Source organism: Chaetodon trifascialis (assembly GCF_039877785.1).
Source record: "Chaetodon trifascialis isolate fChaTrf1 chromosome 24 unlocalized genomic scaffold, fChaTrf1.hap1 SUPER_24_unloc_1, whole genome shotgun sequence".
NCBI lineage: Eukaryota > Metazoa > Chordata > Actinopteri > Chaetodontiformes > Chaetodontidae > Chaetodon > Chaetodon trifascialis.
Window position 1 is genome coordinate 417,835 of NW_027255838.1, and position 20,003 is coordinate 437,837.

Genomic DNA, 20,003 nt, shown 5'->3' on the forward strand with positions numbered 1-20,003 from the left:
AGAAGAGGGAAGAGGACAGAGAAGAGGGAGGAGGACAGAGAAGAAGAAGAAGGAGGACAAAGAAGAGAAAGGAGGACAAAGAAGAGGGAGGAGGACAGAGAAGAGGAAGGAGGACAGAGAAGAGGGAAGAGGACAGAGAAGAGGGAGGAGGACAGAGAAGAGGAAGGAGGACAGAGAAGAGGGAAGAGGCGAGAGAAGGGAGAGGAGGACAGAGAAGAGGAAGGAGGACAAAGAAGAGGGAAGAGGACAGAGAAGAGGGAGGAGGACAGAGAAGAGGAAGGAGGACAAAGAAGAGGGAGGAGGACAGAGAAGAGGAAGGAGGACAAAGAAGAGGGAAGAGGACAGAGAAGAGGGAGGAGGACAGAGAAGAAGAAGGAGGAGGACAAAGAAGAGGGAAGAGGACAGAGAAGAGGGAGGAGGACAGAGAAGAGGAGGGAGGACAGAGAAGAGGGAGGAGGACAGAGAAGAGGGAGGAGGACAGAGAAGAGGAAGGAGGACAGAGAAGAGGAAGGAGGACAGAGAAGAGGGAAGACGCGAGAGAAGGGAGAGGAGGACAGAGAAGAGGGAGGAGGACAAAGAAGAGGGAGGAGGACAGAGAAGAGGAAGGAGGACAGAGAAGGGAGAGGAGGACAGAGAAGGGAGAGGAGGACAGAGAAGAGGGAGGAGGACAGAGAAGAGGGAGGAGGACAGAGAAGGGAGAGGAGGACAGAGAAGGGAGAGGAGGACAGAGAGAGGATGAATGTTAACCTGTTAAAGACCTGCAGGCTTTATCAACAGTAGAATCTAAAGCTTCAACCAACTGGTCAACACTATATTTGATTTGTCTTTATCTTCCTGTACTTGTGCGCACACACTCCGAGGTATCCAGAAAACCTGAGCACATATAGGACACTTACCTCTTTCGCAGTAAACAGAGCTGGCCATCTGCGTTTGAGGTCTGCCATGAGGGGCTGTCCTTGAACAACTTCTTGCCTTCTATATGAGAAAGTCTTTTCCATTTTCAGTGCCACCACGTGGTCATTGTTTCTCTTCTCTCGATTTCCAGAGTGTCAGTCGTTTCTCCTTTTGGATGCTGCGGACAGTAATTGACCTCTGCTCTTCTGGGCTTTTTCACATTTAAGGCTGCTTTGTCTTGGGCCTTGTTCTTCAGAGAATTTATGGTGACCTCACAACATCCAAGGCCTCTTAGTTTGGTCCTGAAGTTGGCCATTTTATACTTGAGGCTGATCTTCCACCCATAACAGCCATTGAAGGATCCCTGCTCCTTCAGACAAGGATGCTTTTTCACAAGAGCTTCTGCAGCATCATTCAGATCACTGTCAGTTGGGTAGGCTTTGAATTTAATCATTTCTTCAGCCAGCTGTTCTAAAATGTGTGATTTCAGTTTTGGTGAGGGGCTCAAAGAAGTTCCACTAACACTGCACTCAGCATTGGCCTTGTCAAGTTGCAGTTCAGCATCATAGTTGAAGCTAGGGATTGTGAAGACACTTGGCTAAACTGACAGCCTTGCAGATGGTGATGAACCTGAAGATGAAACGGGGTTTGTGTTATCCGTTTCAAACAGGAGACTGACGATGTATCTGTTGAGCCTTGCATTGCTAGAGGTTGACGTGTCACTGTGTCATCATGTTTGTGAGAACCTAAGTATACAATCTTTAAAGTTGCTTTATCATGTACTTCGGAGGTCACTGACAGGTTCACAAACTCATTTCCAAAATCAGCATCTTGATATTGAAGCCGAAAATCTTCTTGCAGTCCAAAACTGGTCTTCATTGTCTGGCACAATTCCTGTATGGCGTCCTGTATCCGTGCTGGCAGAGTTAGTTTCCTGGCATCATCTTCACCAACGATAACTCTCAGTCTTATGGGCTGGGCCATTGTGTGGACCGAAACAAAAACAGAAAAAAAAAACACTGGTTGAATATTTCACAATGAAAGAAGAAGAAGGAGGAGGAGGACAGAGAAGTGAGAGGAGGGCAGAGATTTGAGGGAGGTTGACAGAGAGGAAGGAGGAGGACAGAGAAAGGATGTGTGTTGGATGAAAGACCTACAACCTTTCTAAACAGAAAATAATACTGGCTGAATATTTCTCAATGAAAAAAACACAGTCTCTTACAATAAATGACAATTAGACAAGTGTTGATATTTATTTTCTATCAAAACTAGGATATTATGTGATATGTTTTACTCTAATTTACAGCTTTTGTGATTTAACCTGTTTTCCAACAAAATTAGTTTCCTGCCACTAACAAGTGAAAAAATTGTAGAGCAATCCTAAATGTCATTCTTTCAAGTACCATCTGATTTTCGACTAAACACATATTTGATTCAGTCCATAAGCCGAGGTGTAAAAAGTTCAAAACTCCAAGACCCAATAGCTTTTTGTTGTGGCTTAGGGTCAAAATTGACCTTCATCCAGTTAATACATTCTTTCTGTGACGGACTCTGAAACAGGACTCAGATGCAGAGCGGCAGAAATCACAGTTTATTTCAAAGTAACAACAAAAGAAGGAAAGAACTGAGGGCGCCGATAAACGGGAACGGAGAGGACAGTCTCTGCTGGAGGACACTCGACAGCTTCTAATGACAAAACACAAAACTCCGTTAAAGAAATGCACACGGGCAAAAGGTCCAAAAACAAACGCTGGAGGGAAAACTCAACAGCCACTACAAAAAACTCAAAATCACCACTTGGGGAAAAAACTCACTGGTAAGAAGAAACTCAGGTGCTGGAGAAACTCGACAGCCTCAGGTAAGAACTCAGGGAGGACGGCAAAAACTCCGCTGGGAAAAAGAGCACACAGTACACAAAAGAAACCACAAGCTGGAGAACAACTCGACAGACACTTAAACAGAAATCTCCACAAAGGGAAAGCACTCAGGCAGGAACAAAAACTCAGCGTGCACAAAGGCAAACGGCTGGAGAACACGAGGCAGAGGTCAGGCGATCGCACTGAGACGTGGACACGAGCGTAAGCACAGGTATCATCTGGCACCAGAGTGTGGGAGAAGCCTGCTTAAGAAGGGGAGTCCTGATTAGCGGCAATTAGTGACAGGTGTGTCAGGTAGAAGCTCAAACCCCGGCAACGATCAGCCCCGCCCCTGCCTCGCTCCAGCCCTGAAAGAATACACAGAACCAATCAGAGCAGATCGCTAAACCACGGCCACAACACATTCATCATTAAAATCATACCGTGCATGATTGTACGACTTAATGTGCCACGTGATATGGGGAAGAAATACTTACAAACATCACTTCCGTCTTCCCAGTAAGTTTATGCGTCTCCAGACGCAGGCCTCCCACTGAATAGACAGCTAACGGACATCATCAAGTAGTTCCCCATGCTCAATCAGAGACACCTCTCTCACATGTGACGTGTCAAGTTCAAAAGCTCTAAAGTGCCCTCTAAACCAAGCTGAGACCTTTTTCACAATGAAATATATCTTGCCTCGCAAAACACAAATCTGCAGAATTTCAGCAAACTCAGGAAGTCCAAATAATTGCCCATGGACTACAATCATTCCTTTGTTGTAATTCATACCATTGTATGACACACTTTCTGTAATATGGACATCAGTCTCGCCTGGTAATCTTTGCTTAATAGCACTCGCAATGTTACTTTGCAAAACATCAATGGGTACTGATGACACACTCGTTACCACCGAAGGTGTCCTATGGTCAGAAGAGTGCAAGTCCGAGGCGACTGTGAGAGGTGTGTTTTTAAAGCAGTTGGTATGGCGAGCAATGTGTTTGAAGAAACGCCTCAAATCTCATTGTCCATTTATGGATAAGAGGCCCAAAGAGACGAATCAAAGCAGGGTAGTGCTCCAAATAATGATGTTTAGGGAGCAGATGGCTGTTTGGAAAAAGCTCTTGGTATCTCTGGCGATGTTCACCGATTTTACACTCAAGATATGCAGTCGACTCATCAGAGTGGACAGGGGCTACAGCAAGCTCCACTATGTCCTTGAGATCCAAAAGAACATGCCATACAGGTTCATCCTCTGGAACAAGTGGACCAAACATCAGAGGCAACAATCTAAGCAGAGACCAATTTTCGTGTGCTTTCCACCAATGCTTTTTTTAACTGAGAAAGTCTGTGGTATTGTGTGAGGCCGATTGGTTTTATCTCCCCATTTGTACTCAAAATTTTGGATTAAATTATTCAGTTTTTCTAAGCTGAAATACTTTTTAGAGATCAAAGGAGAAAAACAATGAGCAAGCTCCACAGGTATGATGCCCTCCAACAGATCATGTGCTACATCTGGAGGATAACCTGCAGTGACATGAAAATTTGCCGTTTCTAGTGCACACTTCAAATGGGCTTCATGAAGTTCCCGCGTTCTTTGCTCAAACACACTAGCAGTCAATGATTGGATTTCAGATTTCTTGGCAGTGCAGAATCTGCAGATGTATTCCCCAGAAAAACTTTCTACAAAACCTGCCAGCCCATGGGCTCCTAGATTGTCAGCTATTACACCATTCACAGTGCCTTTGATGCACTCGTTCAGCTGACTGATGAACACACCACGTTGCTCCAAAATGAACAGATCTTTCAAAAGAGGATCCAAGACTTGTTCGTACCCAAATTTCCTTAAATGTTCACTTTTACAAACAACAGCCAAATAAATGGATGAGAGAACAGAATGAGAGCCAGGGGGCAAATTATCCAAGCTCCAGTATACACCACAAAGCTTGTGCTTTTTGCGTGAGGTCCCGAGAGGATTACAAACCTCAAAATCATCAATATAAAGTTTTATGAAAATTCTCAACTCATCAACTGCTAGAAAGGTATTTGTTTTATAATGCTCACCATCTCGAAAAGACGTGTAAACTCGCTGATCACCAAGCAAATCCTTTCTATTTTCTTGAGCTTTGTGTTCTTCAATCACTCTATTCAGTCATTTATTGTGACTCAGTATCTCCTGCAGTGACTGCAGTAAAGGGATGTACTGAAATGACCTTCTTCGATCTACAGATAAATTATACTCAACAGGCTCTACAACCTTAAAATTTAGCTTGTAGTATTGTTTTCTTTCATAAGACGTGGCAAGAGAACCGCACTTGCCCAAAATTTTAGCCACAGGGCTAGAAACACATACAGAATTGGCAAGTTCTTCGATAACAGCCTGATCAATATGCAGATTATGGCTACTGAAAATTTCTGTAACTGTACGTTTTGCGACAGGTGCGCTAGCTGAACTTAACAAAAAATGCAACTCCTCCAATAACTCATCCACTTCTTTTGCTGGAATATGAAATATATGCTCTAATTTCAACAATATTACCGCTGATTTTTTCTCAATTCGTTCTGGAAGATTTTCAACAGTACCGTCATCACGATCTGTCACTGACTCAGTTTCATCTTCATCATATGATACATCAGCAGAACAGCCAGCCCTCACATTATCAGAGATATCTGACACTTGCAACGGGTCAACAAATGTAACTACACTGGCCTTGAGATCTTTCAGTGTGTGTGGATGATGCTTCCTGTTTTTGTGTGTATAAAATGTACTATAAACATTTGTCTTGAAAGGGCAACCAACAAACACACAACTAACTGTCTCGTTACTTTGTTCCAATATGAACAAAAAAATCTTTCTCATTGGAGAGGTCACTGCATTTACATAACTTGCATTTAAAAGTTACTGAATTGGAAGTTTTCTGTGTAACCTGAGATGAATGAGCTTTATAGACATGAGTATTGAGTCCACTCCATGTCTTGAATGTGCAAGGACACTTTACATATATACACTGAAAATGTTGTCTTCTTCCATAATGATGATATAGTTTATAATGTTTAAGTAATTTGTACCTTCTACTCTCTCTAGCGTCACAATGCCTGCACTGCCACATACATGTCACTGAAAGAAAAGAATTCAAAAACATTAGTATATGATATATAACTAGACAATTTCCCCCTGGGAAATTTTGAAAGGGCCACGGGGGCTACCGCCGGACAATGCCAACAGCTAATGCTAAGCTAACATTAGCATGTCAAACAACACGTTAAAAACATCTGAACCATAATCAGAATGCCTTGAACAATCATTTTAGCCAAGGTTAGCATGTTAGCATTAGCATGCTAACATTAGCATATCAAATAACACATTAAAAACATCTGAACCATCATTAGAACACCTTCAAGAATCATTTTAGCCTAAGTTAGCATGTTAGCATTAGCATGCTAACATTAGCATGTTAGCACAACAACCCGACATCAAAAGTCAAACCTCTATGCACCAACAAGTTCATAGGACCTCATATTAGCATTAGCATGTTAGCATTGTGGCTAATGCTAACAGGCCAACATCACTCATTACCTCACTAACACTTACAACTCACCAGTAATAGGCTAGGCTGTGGCTCATTGTCAAGCCACTGCATAGCTGCAGCTGAAGCTACATATGTGTGTGTATGTGGGAGAGGAGTGTTCAGAGAAGTACTGAGGCTCAGAGGTTGCCATGGAAACTTGAGGTGGCCTGATCAATGATGTCACCCACTCAGACACAGGTGCAGACACACATGCATTGTATTGGAGGCAATGAGGAGCAGAGACAGAAACGTCTGAATTTAGCCTCTGCGCACCCCTCGAACAAATGCTTCTCACGCGAAGACCGAAAGTCCTATTGCCGAAATTTCTTCACCATCAGAGCTACAAGGCTTTGCTCTACACACACACACACACACACACACACACACTCTTTTTTCGCTGGGGTCAAAAAAACAGATTTTAGAGCGAGTTAAAAAAATGGCTGACTTCTGTCTCTCCTGTTTTTGATTTGTATTGGACCTTATGGGCCAGGTCAGAGGCGCTCTCCTCGCTCAGAGGCTGAGAACTCAAAAACCGTAAGTCCTATCGCTTAGCCAGGCACATCGTGAGAATCAGCGCAAGCGGCACTACAAGTCTCGAAATTTTCACGCGCGTAGAGTGAAATTTGTGGGTTGGAGGAGCGTGGAAAGAGAAAATTTCACACACTTTTCAGAGCGTCTCTCCACTCTGGCAGTTAATCCCCTCCACTCTAGCACGAACATTCCGTGCAATACACACCCATTGAAATCTCCAGCGGTTGCCATGGTGACGATAGCACGCCGATCCTGATCGAGCCGCACGTTTTGATATATAATTCGCCTATAACACGCAGAATAACAATAGGGCTCCCCTTTCATAGCTGTAGGGGGCAATAGGCCTCGGGCAATTGCCCCGTGGCCCTAAATATACATTTCCTCAAATAGAAAATGACAATATCAACTTACCATGTATTTCTGAGGTGCATACAAATCTCAGGGCACGGGGACAGTATTTTGTTTTGGGATGTATTTCTGGTAAATAGAGAAAATGTTTTACAAGGTTAATACAACATAATGTTTCTATAGTGAATAGGGCACGTATTACAATATCTGTAATTGCATACACTGAAATGTGAAGTCTATGAAACAATTTCTGGTGGCAAGGACACGTGTATTCATCAGGATGACATATACTGCACCACCGCTTTCACTGCATCATAGTCTAAACAGATTTACACAGCCGTTTGCTAACATTACCTTACCAAAGCTTCAGCTCCAACCCATGGTCATCTATCAGTTATTTACGTTAGCCTGGCTCTTAGCTGAACAATAACCAGCCATCACTAACGCCGGTGGAACGAAGCTCTCTCTGCCGATGAGTGTTACACTACAACTTCAGCTTGTATGGACACAATAACTAACCACTGCAAACGCACGCGCACACGCCGTACCAAAGCACACAACCGACCGCGCGCGTACACCCCCCATCCCCCCACACGCACGCACGCACACACACACACACACAGAGGAAACCATAGGCATACGTAGACGCCTCATTGACTGACGCTTCCTATTAGAACTGACGTTCAGCGCGGCCGCCATCTTGGATGGGTCTCCCATGCGTCCCCAGTATATTTATTTCTATGGAGGAAGGTGTATGTCCAGCTACTGTAATCATCATAACTCCTCTAATTTTTACCCGAGTTTCACACGGTTTGGTTTGTTCCAAACGGCAGAGATGTAGTTATGATACAAGATGCTGTCACACATTAAAAACACGTGCTTTCATGCTTAAATACTTTGTTGAAGAGCATAATACAGACATATGGTATGGCATATTAATATAACTATATTATAATTAATATAATAATATATTTTAATAAAGAAACAGTTTGATTGTTCATTCGAATTTATTTCTCTCTCTCTCTCTCTCTCTCTCACACACACACACACACACACACACACACACACACACACCCAATGTCAATCGGGCTGCTGATCGACTGTCTGGTATTATGGGCTGGTCAGACCAATATTTAAAATAAAGAAAAAAAAGTGGCCGACTATTGGCCCAACTAGCACGTCGGCCCACCGGGAAAATGCCCGCTATGCCAGATGGTCAGTCCGTCCCTGGCTAAGACGCTACATTAATGATCCGTTAATGTCAGGAAGCACGGAACAAATCGCGTCTAAGACGCAACATTTAATTGTCAATTAAAGGACGATTCCGTATTTTACGGGACGGGTGGCAACCCTACCTATAATTGAGCTTGAATTTGAATTTCTCCATAACAATTTGACGATAAAACAACAATAAATATCCTAAATAAAATAGGCCTAAATCTATAAAAGATCAATCATCAATTAAGCATGAAATCTTTTTTTTTTCTTTAATCTGCTGCTTTGGCTTTGATCTCTTTGAAGATGTGGTACTCGGAATGTTGTGAGGTCACAACATTCCACGCACCGGCTTTAAAAGCAGAGACAAACCCAGTTTAGTTATTATTAGTTTCAGCATTTCAACGGTGAATGGTGTACTTTTTGATGGTGGCAGACGACGAGCACGGATCAGTGTTGGGTCTCCAATCAACAACTTGGTGAGTAGTGAGGAGAAGTTTGGAAAGATTCAGGCTGGCTGTTTACCCATCTCCAGTTTTTATGCTAAGCTAATCGGCTGCATACCCAAATGCCACATAAGTCAAACTATTGTAATTACGTTTCAGTCGTGGGTTTTGATTCATATTGGAAATGAGATGCTATTTTGTATAGATACAAATTATTGCAAGGGGTTTGATTTGTAAGTGTAAACAATGAATGGGCCTCAAAGGACTACAGACCTGTGGCACTGACCTCCCACATTATGAAGACTCTGGAGAGACTTGTCATGAGAAGAGCAGGTCCAGAGCTAATCACCTGCAGGCCATGCTGACGGCTGACGTGCTGACGTGCTGAGGTAAGCGTATCGTCTCACTTCCTGTTTCTGGTTGCTGCCTTAGGAGTTCCATTCTAGCACAAACTGCCAGTTAGTAATTAAATATTTAGTTTGGTCAATTTCAGGCCGCGTTCAGAGCTGGGTCAGAAGGTCAAATGTAGTCCGTATTATTTCACCTGTGCCATGGGTTAGCAAGATCTGATTGACTTGAGTAATACCTCATTTTAAAGCTTAGATTCTCTTCTTTCAAACAAGTATAAGCTTTCCATTCTAGCACAAACTGTCAGTTAGTAGTGGAATATTTAGTTTGGTCAATTTCAGGCCGTGTTCAGAACTGGGTCAGAAGGTCAAATGTAGTCCTTATTATTTTACCTGTGTCATGGGTTAGCAAGGTCTGATTGACTTGAGTAATACCTCATCTTAAAGCTTAGATTTTCTTCTTTCAAACAAGTATAAGCTTTCCATTCTAGCACAAACTGCCAGTTAGTAGTGGAATATTTAGTTTGGTCAATTTCAGGTCGTGTTCAGAGCTGGGTCAGAAGGTCAAATGTAGTCCTTATTATTTTACCTGTGTCATGGGTTAGCAAGGTCTGATTGACTTGAGTAATACCTCATCTTAAAGCTTAGATTTTCTTCTTTCAAACAAGTATAAGCTTTCCATTCTAGCACAAACTGCCAGGTGGCAATTAAATATTTAGTTTGGGCAATTTCAGGCCGCGTTCAGAGCTGGATCAGAAGGTCAAATCTAAGCTTTAAAATGAGGTCTGTATTATTTCACCTGTGCCATGGGTTAGCAAGATCTGATTGACTTGAGTAATACCTCATCTTAAAGCTTAGATTCTCTTCTTTCAAACAAGTATAAGCTTTCCATTCTAGCACAAACTGCCAGTTAGTAGTGGAATATTTAGTTTGGTCAATTTCAGGCCGCGTTCAGAACTGGGTCAGAAGGTCAAATCTAAACTTTAAAATGAGGTCCGTATTATTTCACCTGTGTCATGGGTTAGCAAGGTCTGATTAACTTGAGTAACACCTCATTTTAAAGCTTAGATTCTCTTCTTTCAAACAAGTATAAGCTTTCCATTCTCGCACAAACTGCCATTTAGTAGTGGAATATTTAGTTTGGTCAATTTCAGGCCGCGTTCAGAACTGGGTCAGAAGGTCAAATCTAAGCTTTAAAATGAGGTCCGTATTATTTCACCTGTGCCATGGGTTAGCAAGTTCTGATTAACTTGAGTAATACCTCATCTTAAAGCTTAGATTTTCTTCTTTCAAACAAGTATAAGCTTTCCATTCTAGCACAAACTGCCAATTAGTAGTGGAATATTTAGTTTGGTCAATTTCAGGCCGTGTTCAGAGCTGGGTCAGAAGGTCAAATCTAAGCTTTAAAATGAGGTCTGTATTATTTCACCTGTGCCATGGGTTAGCAAGATCTGATTGACTTGAGTAATACCTCATCTTAAAGCTTAGATTCTCTTCTTTCAAACAAGTATAAGCTTTCCATTCTAGCACAAACTGCCAGTTGGCAATTAAATATTTAGTTTGGTCAATTTCAGGCCGCGTTCAGAGCTGGGTCAGAAGGTCAAATGTAGTCCGTATTATTTCACCTGTGCCATGGGTTAGCAAGGTCTGATTAACTTGAGTAACACCTCATTTTAAAGCTTAGATTCTCTTCTTTCAAACAAGTATAAGCTTTCCATTCTAGCACAAACTGCCAGGTGGCAATTAAATATTTAGTTTGGTCAATTTCAGGCCGCGTTCAGAGCTGGGTCAGAAGGTCAAATCTAAACTTTAAAATGAGGTCCGTATTATTTCACCTGTGTCATGGGTTAGCAAGGTCTGATTAACTTGAGTAACACCTCATTTTAAAGCTTAGATTCTCTTCTTTCAAACAAGTATAAGCTTTCCATTCTCGCACAAACTGCCATTTAGTAGTGGAATATTTAGTTTGGTCAATTTCAGGCCGCGTTCAGAACTGGGTCAGAAGGTCAAATCTAAGCTTTAAAATGAGGTCTGTATTATTTCACCTGTGCCATGGGTTAGCAAGATCTGATTGACTTGAGTAATACCTCATCTTAAAGCTTAGATTCTCTTCTTTTAAACAAGTATAAGCTTTCCATTCTAGCACAAACTGCCAGATGGCAATTAAATATTTAGTTTGGTCAATTTCAGGCCGCGTTCAGAACTGGGTCAGAAGGTCAAATGTAGTCCGTATTATTTCACCTGTGCCATGGGTTAGCAAGGTGTGATTAACTTGAGTAATACCTCATCTTAAAGCTTAGATTCTCTTCTTTCAAACAAGTATAAGCTTTCCATTCTAGCACAAACTGCCAGATGGCAATTAAATATTTAGTTTGGTAAATTTCAGGCCGCGTTCAGAGCTGGGTCAGAAGGTCAAATCTAAGCTTTAAAATGAGGTCCGTATTATTTCACCTGTGCCATGGGTTAGCAAGGTCTGATTAACTTGAGTAATACCTCATCTTAAAGCTTAGATTGTCTTCTTTCAAACAAGAATAAGCTTTCCATTCTAGCACAAACTGCCAGGTGGTTATAAATGTGCCCTCGCTATGTACACTCTGGGGTGTGAGGGCTCGCTCCTTTCACGTCTTTCCAAATGTCGAGGCCGCTTTTATTCTTCACTCCAACAAATCTGATTTCCAACGGAGACAAGTCAATCAATGGATATACTTTTCTTTGCACACACGGGCCTGATGGAGCAAAGTTCAATGTGCCCCCTAACCAACAGCTTACACGTGCTTCTTTCGGAGAAATTTGTTATCACCAGCATGAGCCATCCTTGCCAAGGCAATATTATTTGTCATAGTCTTTTTGTATGATATCACGTAGACACATATGTTGTTGATTTCCTTTTTTATGCTGTTTTATTGTCTGTTGGGATGCGTGGATTCACCTCTGCCCTTCTTGAGGAGGATACAGAGAGCTCTTATTACCGACGACATACTGCGCTTCTTTTCTGCTCCTGTTCTGCGGGAGCAGCCTCTCATGGTTTCCCTTGTGTGTTGCAAGCCCCCTGTTCCGTGGTGCTACTTTCTTCTCAGTGTGGACGGCCATCGCACCGAAGTTGAGAAGAAAAGGCTTACAGCACCAGAAAAGGCTTACAGCACCTGGTATTCCCAGGCGGTCTCCCATCCAAGTACTAACCAGGCCCGACCCTGCTTAGCTTCCGAGATCGGACGAGATCGGGCGTTGTCAGGCTGGTATGGCCGTAAGCCACAAAGGCTGATGCGCACAAGCTTTTTATACATGTGCCCTCGCTATGTACACTCTGGGGTGTGAGGGCTCGCTCCTTTCACGTCTTTCCAAATGTCGAGGCCGCTTTTATTCTTCACTCCAACAAATCTGATTTCCAACGGAGACAAGTCAATCAATGGATATACTTTTCTTTGCACACACGGGCCTGATGGAGCAAAGTTCAATGTGCCCCCTAACCAACAGCTTACACGTGCTTCTTTCGGAGAAATTTGTTATCACCAGCATGAGCCATCCTTGCCAAGGCAATATTATTTGTCATAGTCTTTTTGTATGATATCACGTAGACACATACGTTGCTGATTTCCTTTTTTATGCTGTTTTATTGTCTGTTGGGATGCGTGGATTCACCTCTGCCCTTCTTGAGGAGGATACAGAGAGCTCTTATTACCGACGACATACTGCGCTTCTTTTCTGCTCCTGTTCTGCGGGAGCAGCCTCTCATGGTTTCACTCGTGTGTTGCAAGCCCCCTGTTCCGTGGTGCTACTTTCTTCTCAGTGTGGACGGCCATCGCACCGAAGTCGAGAAGAAAAGGCTTACAGCACCAGAAAAGGCTTACAGCACCTGGTATTCCCAGGCGGTCTCCCATCCAAGTACTAACCAGGCCCGACCCTGCTTAGCTTCCGAGATCGGACGAGATCGGGCGTTGTCAGGCTGGTATGGCCGTAAGCCACAAAGGCTGATGCGCACAAGCTTTTTATACATGTGCCCTCGCTATGTACACTCTGGGGTGTGAGGGCTCGCTCCTTTCACGTCTTTCCAAATGTCGAGGCCGCTTTTATTCTTCACTCCAACAAATCTGATTTCCAACGGAGACAAGTCAATCAATGGATATACTTTTCTTTGCACACACGGGCCTGATGGAGCAAAGTTCAATGTGCCCCCTAACCAACAGCTTACACGTGCTTCTTTCGGAGAAATTTGTTATCACCAGCATGAGCCATCCTTGCCAAGGCAATATTATTTGTCATAGTCTTTTTGTATGATACCACGTAGACACATATGTTGTTGATTTCCTTTTTTATGCTGTTTTATTGTCTGTTGGGATGCGTGGATTCACCTCTGCCCTTCTTGAGGAGGATACAGAGAGCTCTTATTACCGACGACATACTGCGCTTCTTTTCTGCTCCTGTTCTGCGGGAGCAGCCTCTCATGGTTTCACTCGTGTGTTGCAAGCCCCCTGTTCCGTGGTGCTACTTTCTTCTCAGTGTGGACGGCCATCGCACCGAAGTCGAGAAGAAAAGGCTTACAGCACCAGAAAAGGCTTACAGCACCTGGTATTCCCAGGCGGTCTCCCATCCAAGTACTAACCAGGCCCGACCCTGCTTAGCTTCCGAGATCGGGCGTTGTCAGGCTGGTATGGCCGTAAGCCACAAAGGCTGATGCGCACAAGCTTTTTATACATGTGCCCTCGCTATGTACACTCTGGGGTGTGAGGGCTCGCTCCTTTCACGTCTTTCCAAATGTCGAGGCCGCTTTTATTCTTCACTCCAACAAATCTGATTTCCAACGGAGACAAGTCAATCAATGGATATACTTTTCTTTGCACACACGGGCCTGATGGAGCAAAGTTCAATGTGCCCCCTAACCAACAGCTTACACGTGCTTCTTTCGGAGAAATTTGTTATCACCAGCATGAGCCATCCTTGCCAAGGCAATATTATTTGTCATAGTCTTTTTGTATGATATCACGTAGACACATATGTTGTTGATTTCCTTTTTTATGCTGTTTTATTGTCTGTTGGGATGCGCGGATTCACCTCTGCCCTTCTTGAGGAGGATACAGAGAGCTCTTATTACCGACGACATACTGCGCTTCTTTTCTGCTCCTGTTCTGCGGGAGCAGCCTCTCATGGTTTCACTCGTGTGTTGCAAGCCCCCTGTTCCGTGGTGCTACTTTCTTCTCAGTGTGGACGGCCATCGCACCGAAGTCGAGAAGAAAAGGCTTACAGCACCAGAAAAGGCTTACAGCACCTGGTATTCCCAGGCGGTCTCCCATCCAAGTACTAACCAGGCCCGACCCTGCTTAGCTTCCGAGATCGGACGAGATCGGGCGTTGTCAGGCTTGTATGGCCGTAAGCCACAAAGGCTGATGCGCACAAGCTTTTTATACATGTGCCCTCGCTATGTACACTCTGGGGTGTGAGGGCTCGCTCCTTTCACGTCTTTCCAAATGTCGAGGCCGCTTTTATTCTTCACTCCAACAAATCTGATTTCCAACGGAGACAAGTCAATCAATGGATATACTTTTCTTTGCACACACGGGCCTGATGGAGCAAAGTTCAATGTGCCCCCTAACCAACAGCTTACACGTGCTTCTTTCGGAGAAATTTGTTATCACCAGCATGAGCCATCCTTGCCAAGGCAATATTATTTGTCATAGTCTTTTTGTATGATATCACGTAGACACATATGTTGTTGATTTCCTTTTTTATGCTGTTTTATTGTCTGTTGGGATGCGCGGATTCACCTCTGCCCTTCTTGAGGAGGATACAGAGAGCTCTTATTACCGACGACATACTGCGCTTCTTTTCTGCTCCTGTTCTGCGGGAGCAGCCTCTCATGGTTTCACTCGTGTGTTGCAAGCCCCCTGTTCCGTGGTGCTACTTTCTTCTCAGTGTGGACGGCCATCGCACCGAAGTCGAGAAGAAAAGGCTTACAGCACCAGAAAAGGCTTACAGCACCTGGTATTCCCAGGCGGTCTCCCATCCAAGTACTAACCAGGCCCGACCCTGCTTAGCTTCCGAGATCGGACGAGATCGGGCGTTGTCAGGCTGGTATGGCCGTAAGCCACAAAGGCTGATGCGCACAAGCTTTTTATACATGTGCCCTCGCTATGTACACTCTGGGGTGTGAGGGCTCGCTCCTTTCACGTCTTTCCAAATGTCGAGGCCGCTTTTATTCTTCACTCCAACAAATCTGATTTCCAACGGAGACAAGTCAATCAATGGATATACTTTTCTTTGCACACACGGGCCTGATGGAGCAAAGTTCAATGTGCCCCCTAACCAACAGCTTACACGTGCTTCTTTCGGAGAAATTTGTTATCACCAGCATGAGCCACCCTTGCCAAGGCAATATTATTTGTCATAGTCTTTTTGTATGATATCACGTAGACACATATGTTGTTGATTTCCTTTTTTATGCTGTTTTATTGTCTGTTGGGATGCGTGGATTCACCTCTGCCCTTCTTGAGGAGGATACAGAGAGCTCTTATTACCGACGACATACTGTGCTTCTTTTCTGCTCCTGTTCTGCGGGAGCAGCCTCTCATGGTTTCACTCGTGTGTTGCAAGCCCCCTGTTCCGTGGTGCTACTTTCTTCTCAGTGTGGACGGCCATCGCACCGAAGTCGAGAAGAAAAGGCTTACAGCACCAGAAAAGGCTTACAGCACCTGGTATTCCCAGGCGGTCTCCCATCCAAGTACTAACCAGGCCCGACCCTGCTTAGCTTCCGAGATCGGACGAGATCGGGCGTTGTCAGGCTGGTATGGCCGTAAGCCACAAAGGCTGATGCGCACAAGCTTTTTATACATGTGCCCTCGCTATGTACACTGGGGTGTGAGGGCTCGCTCCTTTCACGTCTTTCCAAATGTCGAGGCCGCTTTTATTCTTCACTCCAACAAATCTGATTTCCAACGGAGACAAGTCAATCAATGGATATACTTTTCTTTGCACACACGGGCCTGATGGAGCAAAGTTCAATGTGCCCCCTAACCAACAGCTTACACGTGCTTCTTTCGGAGAAATTTGTTATCACCAGCATGAGCCATCCTTGCCAAGGCAATATTATTTGTCATAGTCTTTTTGTATGATATCACGTAGACACATATGTTGTTGATTTCCTTTTTTATGCTGTTTTATTGTCTGTTGGGATGCGCGGATTCACCTCTGCCCTTCTTGAGGAGGATACAGAGAGCTCTTATTACCGACGACATACTGCGCTTCTTTTCTGCTCCTGTTCTGCGGGAGCAGCCTCTCATGGTTTCACTCGTGTGTTGCAAGCCCCCTGTTCCGTGGTGCTACTTTCTTCTCAGTGTGGACGGCCATCGCACCGAAGTCGAGAAGAAAAGGCTTACAGCACCAGAAAAGGCTTACAGCACCTGGTATTCCCAGGCGGTCTCCCATCCAAGTACTAACCAGGCCCGACCCTGCTTAGCTTCCGAGATCGGACGAGATCGGGCGTTGTCAGGCTGGTATGGCCGTAAGCCACAAAGGCTGATGCGCACAAGCTTTTTATACATGTGCCCTCGCTATGTACACTCTGGGGTGTGAGGGCTCGCTCCTTTCACGTCTTTCCAAATGTCGAGGCCGCTTTTATTCTTCACTCCAACAAATCTGATTTCCAACGGAGACAAGTCAATCAATGGATATACTTTTCTTTGCACACACGGGCCTGATGGAGCAAAGTTCAATGTGCCCCCTAACCAACAGCTTACACGTGCTTCTTTCGGAGAAATTTGTTATCACCAGCATGAGCCATCCTTGCCAAGGCAATATTATTTGTCATAGTCTTTTTGTATGATATCACGTAGACACATATGTTGTTGATTTCCTTTTTTATGCTGTTTTATTGTCTGTTGGGATGCGTGGATTCACCTCTGCCCTTCTTGAGGAGGATACAGAGAGCTCTTATTACCGACGACATACTGCGCTTCTTTTCTGCTCCTGTTCTGCGGGAGCAGCCTCTCATGGTTTCACTCGTGTGTTGCAAGCCCCCTGTTCCGTGGTGCTACTTTCTTCTCAGTGTGGACGGCCATCGCACCGAAGTCGAGAAGAAAAGGCTTACAGCACCAGAAAAGGCTTACAGCACCTGGTATTCCCAGGCGGTCTCCCATCCAAGTACTAACCAGGCCCGACCCTGCTTAGCTTCCGAGATCGGACGAGATCGGGCGTTGTCAGGCTGGTATGGCCGTAAGCCGCAAAGGCTGATGCGCACAAGCTTTTTATACATGTGCCCTCGCTATGTACAGTCTGGGGTGTGAGGGCTCGCTCCTTTCACGTCTTTCCAAATGTCGAGGCCGCTTTTATTCTTCACTCCAACAAATCTGATTTCCAACGGAGACAAGTCAATCAATGGATATACTTTTCTTTGCACACACGGGCCTGATGGAGCAAAGTTCAATGTGCCCCCTAACCAACAGCTTACACGTGCTTCTTTCGGAGAAATTTGTTATCACCAGCATGAGCCATCCTTGCCAAGGCAATATTATTTGTCATAGTCTTTTTGTATGATACCACGTAGACACATATGTTGTTGATTTCCTTTTTTATGCTGTTTTATTGTCTGTTGGGATGCGTGGATTCACCTCTGCCCTTCTTGAGGAGGATACAGAGAGCTCTTATTACCGACGACATACTGCGCTTCTTTTCTGCTCCTGTTCTGCGGGAGCAGCCTCTCATGGTTTCACTCGTGTGTTGCAAGCCCCCTGTTCCGTGGTGCTACTTTCTTCTCAGTGTGGACGGCCATCGCACCGAAGTCGAGAAGAAAAGGCTTACAGCACCAGAAAAGGCTTACAGCACCTGGTATTCCCAGGCGGTCTCCCATCCAAGTACTAACCAGGCCCGACCCTGCTTAGCTTCCGAGATCGGACGAGATCGGGCGTTGTCAGGCTGGTATGGCCGTAAGCCACAAAGGCTGATGCGCACAAGCTTTTTATACATGTGCCCTCGCTATGTACACTCTGGGGTGTGAGGGCTCGCTCCTTTCACGTCTTTCCAAATGTCGAGGCCGCTTTTATTCTTCACTCCAACAAATCTGATTTCCAACGGAGACAAGTCAATCAATGGATATACTTTTCTTTGCACACACGGGCCTGATGGAGCAAAGTTCAATGTGCCCCCTAACCAACAGCTTACACGTGCTTCTTTCGGAGAAATTTGTTATCACCAGCATGAGCCATCCTTGCCAAGGCAATATTATTTGTCATAGTCTTTTTGTATGATATCACGTAGACACATATGTTGTTGATTTCCTTTTTTATGCTGTTTTATTGTCTGTTGGGATGCGCGGATTCACCTCTGCCCTTCTTGAGGAGGATACAGAGAGCTCTTATTACCGACGACATACTGCGCTTCTTTTCTGCTCCTGCTCTGCGGGAGCAGCCTCTCATGATTTCACTCGTGTGTTGCAAGCCCCCTGTTCCGTGGTGCTACTTTCTTCTCAGTGTGGACGGCCATCGCACCGAAGTCGAGAAGAAAAGGCTTACAGCACCAGAAAAGGCTTACAGCACCTGGTATTCCCAGGCGGTCTCCCATCCAAGTACTAACCAGGCCCGACCCTGCTTAGCTTCCTAGATCGGACGAGATCGGGCGTTGTCAGGCTGGTATGGCCGTAAGCCACAAAGGCTGATGCGCACAAGCTTTTTATACATGTGCCCTCGCTATGTACACTCTGGGGTGTGAGGGCTCGCTCCTTTCACGTCTTTCCAAATGTCGAGGCCGCTTTTATTCTTCACTCCAACAAATCTGATTTCCAACGGAGACAAGTCAATCAATGGATATACTTTTCTTTGCACACACGGGCCTGATGGAGCAAAGTTCAATGTGCCCCCTAACCAACAGCTTACACGTGCTTCTTTCGGAGAAATTTGTTATCACCAGCATGAGCCATCCTTGCCAAGGCAATATTATTTGTCATAGTCTTTTTGTATGATACCACGTAGACACATATGTTGTTGATTTCCTTTTTTATGCTGTTTTATTGTCTGTTGGGATGCGTGGATTCACCTCTGCCCTTCTTGAGGAGGATACAGAGAGCTCTTATTACCGACGACATACTGCGCTTCTTTTCTGCTCCTGTTCTGCGGGAGCAGCCTCTCATGGTTTCACTCGTGTGTTGCAAGCCCCCTGTTCCGTGGTGCTACTTTCTTCTCAGTGTGGACGGCCATCGCACCGAAGTCGAGAAGAAAAGGCTTACAGCACCAGAAAAGGCTTACAGCACCTGGTATTCCCAGGCGGTCTCCCATCCAAGTACTAACCAGGCCCGACCCTGCTTAGCTTCCGAGATCGGACGAGATCGGGCGTTGTCAGGCTGGTATGGCCGTAAGCCACAAAGGCTGATGCGCACAAGCTTTTTATACATGTGCCCTCGCTATGTACACTCTGGGGTGTGAGGGCTCGCTCCTTTCACGTCTTTCCAAATGTCGAGGCCGCTTTTATTCTTCACTCCAACAAATCTGATTTCCAACGGAGACAAGTCAATCAATGGATATACTTTTCTTTGCACACACGGGCCTGATGGAGCAAAGTTCAATGTGCCCCCTAACCAACAGCTTACACGTGCTTCTTTCGGAGAAATTTGTTATCACCAGCATGAGCCATCCTTGCCAAGGCAATATTATTTGTCATAGTCTTTTTGTATGATATCACGTAGACACATATGTTGTTGATTTCCTTTTTTATGCTGTTTTATTGTCTGTTGGGATGCGTGGATTCACCTCTGCCCTTCTTGAGGAGGATACAGAGAGCTCTTATTACCGACGACATACTGCGCTTCTTTTCTGCTCC

The 20,003-nt window shown here is 44.7% G+C and overlaps 10 non-coding genes and 1 pseudogene across 10 annotated transcripts; all 11 read right to left on the reverse strand.

The window, feature by feature from the left end:
- Positions 1-12,337: 12,337 nt before the first annotated feature.
- LOC139328273 (5S ribosomal RNA) lies at positions 12,338-12,456 on the reverse strand. Its single transcript, XR_011601858.1, has one exon. It is a non-coding gene; the product is annotated as a 5S ribosomal RNA (ribosomal RNA).
- Positions 12,457-13,047: 591 nt separating this feature from the next.
- On the reverse strand, positions 13,048-13,166 carry LOC139328284 (5S ribosomal RNA). The gene has a single exon (XR_011601869.1). It is a non-coding gene; the product is annotated as a 5S ribosomal RNA (ribosomal RNA).
- A 591-nt stretch (positions 13,167-13,757) lies between these two features.
- LOC139328369 (5S ribosomal RNA) lies at positions 13,758-13,866 on the reverse strand (annotated as a pseudogene).
- Positions 13,867-14,457: 591 nt separating this feature from the next.
- On the reverse strand, positions 14,458-14,576 carry LOC139328343 (5S ribosomal RNA). The gene has a single exon (XR_011601927.1). It is a non-coding gene; the product is annotated as a 5S ribosomal RNA (ribosomal RNA).
- Positions 14,577-15,167: 591 nt separating this feature from the next.
- On the reverse strand, positions 15,168-15,286 carry LOC139328296 (5S ribosomal RNA). The gene has a single exon (XR_011601880.1). It is a non-coding gene; the product is annotated as a 5S ribosomal RNA (ribosomal RNA).
- Positions 15,287-15,877: 591 nt separating this feature from the next.
- Positions 15,878-15,996, reverse strand: LOC139328307 (5S ribosomal RNA). Its single transcript, XR_011601891.1, has one exon. It is a non-coding gene; the product is annotated as a 5S ribosomal RNA (ribosomal RNA).
- A 589-nt stretch (positions 15,997-16,585) lies between these two features.
- LOC139328318 (5S ribosomal RNA) lies at positions 16,586-16,704 on the reverse strand. Its single transcript, XR_011601902.1, has one exon. It is a non-coding gene; the product is annotated as a 5S ribosomal RNA (ribosomal RNA).
- A 591-nt stretch (positions 16,705-17,295) lies between these two features.
- On the reverse strand, positions 17,296-17,414 carry LOC139328329 (5S ribosomal RNA). The gene has a single exon (XR_011601913.1). It is a non-coding gene; the product is annotated as a 5S ribosomal RNA (ribosomal RNA).
- Positions 17,415-18,005: 591 nt separating this feature from the next.
- LOC139328341 (5S ribosomal RNA) lies at positions 18,006-18,124 on the reverse strand. The gene has a single exon (XR_011601925.1). It is a non-coding gene; the product is annotated as a 5S ribosomal RNA (ribosomal RNA).
- A 591-nt stretch (positions 18,125-18,715) lies between these two features.
- On the reverse strand, positions 18,716-18,834 carry LOC139328344 (5S ribosomal RNA). The gene has a single exon (XR_011601928.1). It is a non-coding gene; the product is annotated as a 5S ribosomal RNA (ribosomal RNA).
- A 591-nt stretch (positions 18,835-19,425) lies between these two features.
- On the reverse strand, positions 19,426-19,544 carry LOC139328352 (5S ribosomal RNA). Its single transcript, XR_011601936.1, has one exon. It is a non-coding gene; the product is annotated as a 5S ribosomal RNA (ribosomal RNA).
- Positions 19,545-20,003: the final 459 nt, after the last annotated feature.